Here is a 7520-nt window from a genome sequence, read left to right as displayed (position 1 = left end):
GTTCGTTTCGACAAAGCTGCAGATCTATGGAGAGAAATGTGTTTATTTTTATGCAGTCAAACAAAAAAAAGATTTGCAAGCAAAAATAATAATGCCAATGCTAATATTTTTTAAATAGCAAATCCTTTACTTTTGCTTGCACATTTTTTTGTGGTTGCAAATCAATTTTTTTGTAATTCATAGTCATTCCCAACAGGCACAAAAATTCAATGCAGCACACATGATATGGTTCGGATACAGCTGCCTGTCATTATACACTTGTCTAGTAGGTGCTTTTGTGAGCACATGAAGTTTCGAGAAATGAACCCGGCTCAAGTGGTTCAATGCCTCCTGAGGCTTCATCTCACCATCACTACTTCTTACCATAAACTACACACAGTGAGATGAATCGCGTGAACCAGAAACACACAAAAACTGGCAGCCACATTAACCCATGAACCAAAATCCAGTGTCACACACGCAATACCGCTCACAGTCAATGTTCCCTCTAAGGTGCGCTCGTGCGTAATTACGCACAGCTGATACGGTCTTCGCGCAGCAAAAATCTACGTTGCGCACACAAAAAATCCATAAACTGTTTTGCAGACGAGGACTCTCGCGAGACCACAGTACACACATCCTTTGCTTGTTGATTTTATCTGTTTTATTTGTTGATTTTTATCTCTTGTTTTTATGTTATTTATTTTTATACTATTGTGCACTTTGATATTTGCTTTCAAATGTAAAGTGCTTTTAAAATAAAATGTATTATTATGGTGTTGTCGAAGAGACTGCTCAGGGAGTTTGTGTGTTTGCTCAGATGCATGAAAAATTAGAGGGAACATTGGTTGAGTCTGATATTTTTTTTTATTGTTTTTAAGGTTTCTCACAGCTGCTGGTTAACAGATCTGCTTCAGAGAGCTCACCGTGCGACCGCGGTGCAGGCCGGGCACTGTGGTGCTAATGAGAGAAGAGGACGGCAAGGCCTCTCCTACCACACATACATCCCTTTGTGCCCCCCCTCAGCCCCCCATCATTAGCTTAATGTGTCCCTTTCCCTTGACTAAAAAGAGCGCTGCCAGTTTAGCAGTGGGTTCAGGGATGCAAATCACCGCCCAGTGTTAGTGGAGGCAAATGAAAATGGATTGATTCTCATCATTCGTAGACCCTTTTTTTCTCCCACCAAGTTTTCTTCATGTGCAGACCTGGCCTCCTCCACATCTACAGCCCTAACATATTGCAAGTTTACCGTACATTGCTTTGTAGAAGGGATGACAGAAAAAAGCACATTGCCCTGAAACCTTTGCATATATGAGACGTGTCTCTCTGTGCTGTTTGACCCTGACCACATCCTGGGGCGTGTCCTTGTTAAACACTCAAAAGGCAGAGCTCAAACTCGTGATTTTCTTTCACCGGCAGAAGAACAGCGAGCGCTAGCTGTCATGATTCTGTCTCCCTGATAGTTTTCTCTGTCTGAGCTGGAGCAGGACGAGCAGGGGGCGGGGCTGAGCTGGAGCAGGAGTGGCAGCCCTGCGCAGCTGATTCCAATCGGGCCTCGTCTCCTCACTCGCACCATAAAGACTCGGGCCTTCGCCTCACACCTCGCCAGAGTGCCGGCATCTCCCAGCGCACCTGACTCGACGGGCTCATCGTCTACTTGGCTCCCCGTCACAGCCTGTTTCCTGTTGTCGCCGTGGCGGTTCTACAGGGCCTCCTCGCCAACGTCCTCGAACCTTCTGAAGTCATTGTTTTCTGGTGGATCATTAAAGGCCAGCTATAACCTGCATCCGGTGTTGTGCCTGTTTAGAGCGCCCGGTCGTCCCAGCCCCCGTGACACTAGCTCTCTTGAGTTATCTTCCTCCTCGTAAGATAAAGGGTGGCTCTAATTCATGAAGTAGTGCAAACCGGACTGCTTCAAGCTCGGCCTGCTTCTTATTGATCTTCACAACGTTTGAGACAACTTTCACTGAAATTGAGTGTTTTACAAATGTTGTAGACATTTTAGGGTTGAGACAACTGGGCGATTTGGTCAAGGCGGTCGAACGCAAACAGCAAGATGCAACGTTTTTTGTGTCAGATGCCCATGAGAGATAAAAGTTCCTGATAAACTGGCCTCTGCTGATCTGATTTTGTCTTGCGGGCAGACGATGGTATCCATCAACACCTGTTGATATAGCAACGTAATGGCGCATGATGGATGGAGATGCCACATGTAGAAAAGGACATTCAGTGTCCATAGTTCCTTCTGTTCTGCCAGAGCCTGTCCGGCCTGTCTGTTTACCAATCAATTGATCACCCTCTGTTCTCCTTTTGTGATCAGCCGAGCCTCCTCTGCATCCCTTTCCTTTCTTGTCTCTCTTGTAGGCCAAGGGGGGGGGGGGGGGAAGAAATAGAGGTCTAGTGAAACATTAACCAGACGGACACTGATGAAACGGACCTGGAGGGATGATGCTGTTGTAATCTACCAAAGGAACGATTGTTCCTGAGCCTGTAAACCACTAACCAGGGTCAGCTTGGGGGGGTCACAGTGGACTTTCAGCAAGGCTCTATTTTCTGGAGACAGGAGCTCATTCTGCGGATATACAAGAACACATAACACAAATATATGACCTTGAAATAAAATGCTATTGCATGGGTTTTTAATGCCTGGGTTGTTGCTTGCAGCAGTGAGAGAGTTGATTTTACATGACAGGATGTACAGCTACAAGAACGGCGTGAAATCCCCATTGCCGTGTGTCTGCTCGAATTTATGGAAAGCTGGGAAAATGTCACACATGGTGCTTATCTCACCGAGTGGGAAAACATCCCGACCTCCCAGGAAGTGCAGCTCACAAAAACTGAATCACATTCCTTTGCTTTGGTTAATGACAGATAGCTTTACATCATTCCACAGACCATACCGTGAGACCCCAATGCCCATCAATTTAACAAGCAAAAATGTTCAAAAATACCGCCCCCCCACCCCCCGACCCCTCTAAACAACACCACCAACACACAACCACATACTCCCCCCCTGCCCTGCTCCAACACTCACACATACACATTCACACAAAAACCAACACGTTTCAGAATTTCAAACCAATCAAACCCAATAAAACTAACAAAGCTGGGCAAGTTTTTTGAGTAGGGTATGAAAGAAAAAGAGAGAAGGTCCTAGAATGAAAGCCAGTGAAAGGAGGGCCATTTGCTAAGCTATCATTCATGAGGCATGGGTCCCATGCCTGTACAAGCTTGCTCCCAGCTCTACACACTTGTTGCCATTGTGACACACTGGCAGAGAGAAGCCTCTGTAGTCCCGGGGATCAATTCAACCCTGACACCACACTAAACCAGGGTGCCATTTGTTCAGAGGAACTCCCTGAAACCCCTCTCCCCATCTGTCAGGGGGCCTCCGAGGGACTTTGTGTCCCATGTGTATGTGTGAATGTGAGTGGGTGGGAAATGGGGAGTGGGAGAGGAGGTTAATCAAGATTTGGATGCGGATAGGGAGTGGTAGGAGGGCCTGTATGAAGAAGAAGCGTTTGCGTGTGAGAGAGTGAATGTGTGGTAGGGGAGCGCGGCCATTATGCTGATTTTCCTCTTCCATTCAAGTCATTAGAAGAATACTTTCTTTTGCATTTCATTTTCCTTCAGCCGGGCAGTGTTCTACCACCTTGCTGCCCACTTTTATGCTGCGGCAGGGGTGGTCATCGGGACAGAAATCTGGGAATCAAGTCAATTATGGATGGAGGCTTGCTGATAAGACTCAAAGAAAGACAGCAGAGACCAGGGCGAGGGAGCAAAGCTGCTGCTTTTTAACCATTGAGTTGAATGCAGCAGGATAACAGCTGCAGGCCTTTCCTGACCCGCGGCTGCCTGTTTTATCTGATCAGCTGTGACGGTACTAACTAGATCTGTTCTCACGCGGCCCTCCCTCTTGAGAGCCAGATACACTTGATTTTTTTTTTTTAATGCATGCATGGGGCATTTCTCCACTAGCTTAACTCACAGCCTTGCACACCTGCAAATTGTAAACCACAGCTTTGTTTTGTATTTGTATTCCTGCCATTGACGATGCAGAAAAGACCTGACAACCCAGGAGAAGCATTTGTTTCCCCCCCCCCCCCCCAATTTTAAAAAAACCCAACAAACGCTTTCGTGCAGCAAGCCGCCTGAAAGCACAACTCCTGTTAAGCTCACACATCCGTGGCCCTAAAAACCAACCGCACACTGTGTCCTGCTGACCGCAGTGTTCGATTGGGGTCCATGTTGGTTCTAGCTCACAATGGGGCAAGTGCTGACCTCTGGCCTTGGAACTGACCCCCCTCTCTTCCAGGGGTGAGGTGCTGAGACAGATGTGGGTAAACTTCCCCATGTGAACAAGAGAGTGGGGCCCACTTGTTAAAGGACTCTGCATTCTCCTTCGCCTTCGAGTAAGTAAAGCTCAAAGTGGAGGGTGGGTCTAATTGGAAAATGTCTGCATATGGGTTTCCAATAGCAGTAGATGAGCTGAAGATTATAATAGATATCAGGGAGGAAATGGGAAAACCCGTGAAAAGGGTTCGCTTCACCCATTCTCTTAATTGTCTGCAATGAGCATCAAAAGCTTTATTGTACTCAGTGCAACTAATTACTCAGCTTTTTATGAATGAAACAAGGAATCTCGGACTCCCAACTGGGATGATCCCGTAATCGTTTAATGTCCATATTCCGTATTCCGCAGACATGAATATCTTGCATACGAACCAAGGATCAAACTGAATCGGAATGAAGCCTCTTTTTATAGGTTATATCTTAAAATTCTGTCACGAGTGGAAAAGATGTGCAGTTTTCCCTGCAGATCTAACATAGCACCAGTAGATGGCGCCCCTTCCCACGCGTGACCGTCTCAGCATTAAATAATGACGTTTGTGAATTACAAAGATTTAAATGTATTTTTTTTTAAATTCTTCTTCGAATTTCCCCCCACAATAAACAACAGCCATGGAACACGTCACTGATTGTAGTCACGAAACCCAAAATGAGCTATGAAGGGTCAACATCTTCCCCGTTTCTACGTCATTGCTTTATTTTTGCACAGATATATACTTCACGTCTGTATCAGAGCTTTAATTTACCCAGTTTATCCAATAAGAATATAGCAAAATCAATTATATAAGATTTATTACCTCTTACTGCTAACAAAACTGTTAATAGCTTTTTTTTAAATGATCAATTAACATGATTGTTTATGAACAAAGTCAGTTGACCTCTTTCCTGTCCATGACTAGCTTGTCATACTGTAACTTCAGTTTGCATTCTAAAAGCAACGATTATCACTTTCTATCACCAAAATATGTGACTGAACCTTCATTTACTTGGTTGCTGTGGTTACCACCGGTTTTGTTTCCCCATCAGGGAGATATAGACAGGCTTCTACTGACTCCTGTCTATTGGGCTCTGAACCCAATAATTAAAAGCATCATCAGACTTGTATACCAGTCGAGGGACAATGGGTAAGAAAGGTAATAACAGGTCATTTAAATCACCCCGATGGGGGCAGCCTGGTTGGATCCTTTCAGACACAGTCCAAAAATACAAGGGGTGTCTGCCCAGAGAAGAACTCTCCCAGTGTGTGAGTGGGAGTACAAGAAGCGTGAGTGTCCTAAGGGTGAACTTTTCATTTTTCCCTGTGGCTGAAGAGTCATAAATGCCTTGTCCCCATTGTGTGGGAACTCATCTTGGACATTGTCCCTGTGGCTCTGCACACCAGTAGCCAATAAGTGAAACATGGTCTCCTATTGAGCAGCAGTCTGGCATTCCTGACATTTCCAGTCGGCCGTCTGGCATGAGGTTGGAAGAGACGCTATCAAGCCGAGAAACCTTGTTTTGGTCACTTCTACTGGCTTTGGTTGTCTCCTGAGTGGAATGCAAAAGTCTAGAATTTTAAAATTCTCCTTTTCCACCAAATGCAAAAATCAAACCAGTGAATTAACCTGAAGGTCAAAGGTATTCTCACAACGTGACCAGACTGACAAGCTGATAGAACTTCTGATCTAAGACAAATTCATTCAAGCGATATTATGATATTCTTTATACGACAGTTAGAAATTATTCCTATAGATCCCTCACGTTGGGTCTCTTAGAATAAAGATCATAGACTCTAGATCCACTATTTTGGAAAGTGTCATGGTTGTGATCCGAAGCCATACAAATAACATGTGAGTTGATTTCTAGCCTGTGATTAGAAGCAGCACAAAAATGTTGAAAGATAAACCTTATGATTCATTAAATTATCAACAGGAGAGAGTATCTCATGATGACGGGTTTGTATTTAATGCCTAGAGAAAAAAATATTTACTAAAAAACATTCCTTCAATCCTTCAGACCTCTAGATATAATGTCTAGATTTGTGTGTGTGTGTGTGTGTGTGTGTGTGTGTGTGTGGGGGGGGGGGGGGGGGGGGGGAATTTTAACCTACGCTAAATAAATCAGCTCATTACCAATATAGCTGCCGCGCTGGAAAAACCTTGATGATCACAAGAAGGCTCGACTGATTTCTACCAGACATTTGAGTTCAGGGTAGATTTCCTATCCGAAGCTGCACCTCGGCTTCTAATATCTTCCATCGCCGGGGTTCCTTCCTGCCTCTGCTGCCCCAGCTCCAAATTTAATGAGTAGACGGAGAGGGTGCAGCCGACTCTGTCAGGGTCGGCCATGAATTACAGTGAATGAATAAAGTGAATTCCTGGAGGGCAGGAGACAGGCCTGACGCTTGGCCTCGGCGCCCCACGAAGGCATCTACCTAATCAACTGTCCAGTGGGAGTCCTTGTTTCATTATGAACTCAACAGCCTTAATGAGAAGTGCTTTTGTACTCTATAAGTACTTTGCATGCATCTAGACCCATAAATCTGGTTTGTAACATAAAGTATTATATAAAACATGCTTTATTATTCTAGGAATAGGTCAGTTTTAATTGGCTTTATTTAATGGCCATTAGCATTAATGACATCTCATGTTTGCTTTCGTTGGCAGAAATAGAAATTAAGGCTTTGCATGTGCAGGCAGAGAAGTAAAGGCAAGAAAACCGTATTGAGATAAGATTATGTGTAATCGATTATGTTACTGCTCACACCTAACGCAAAGCGTCTCTGTGTTTATTCTCAGGCTTCCTGACCAGGGAGATCTCATCACCAATAGCAATGAACACTTAGACGAGTTTTAAGTTTGACTTACATTAGTCTTTTCCCACTCTCAACAAATCTCCCTCCCTGCCAATCGATGAAGAGAAAGTTGATGAGGAGCATTAACTCTTACTTGCTGTCATAAAATAAATCGTAAAATAAAGGGAAAACAGCTTTTGCTGTGTGTAAGTGCAGCCTGCCCCCCCCGAACTTTACTGCTCTGGATTTTAAGTCTTGTTACTGAGAGATTATATGACTTAATCTAGTAAAGAGGAGCGTGAAGCTCCGATCAGCCCCAAGGCCCTGGAGAGTCCCGAGGAACAGTAGGGGAATTCATCCGAGTCAGCCATATGTCAGCCCTTGTGCACGCGCTCTGAGGGGGGCTAATTCTCAAGTG

The sequence above is a fragment of the Brachionichthys hirsutus genome, chromosome 2 (assembly GCF_040956055.1).
Source record: "Brachionichthys hirsutus isolate HB-005 chromosome 2, CSIRO-AGI_Bhir_v1, whole genome shotgun sequence".
Lineage (NCBI taxonomy): Eukaryota > Metazoa > Chordata > Actinopteri > Lophiiformes > Brachionichthyidae > Brachionichthys > Brachionichthys hirsutus.
This window is presented reverse-complemented; position numbering follows the sequence as displayed.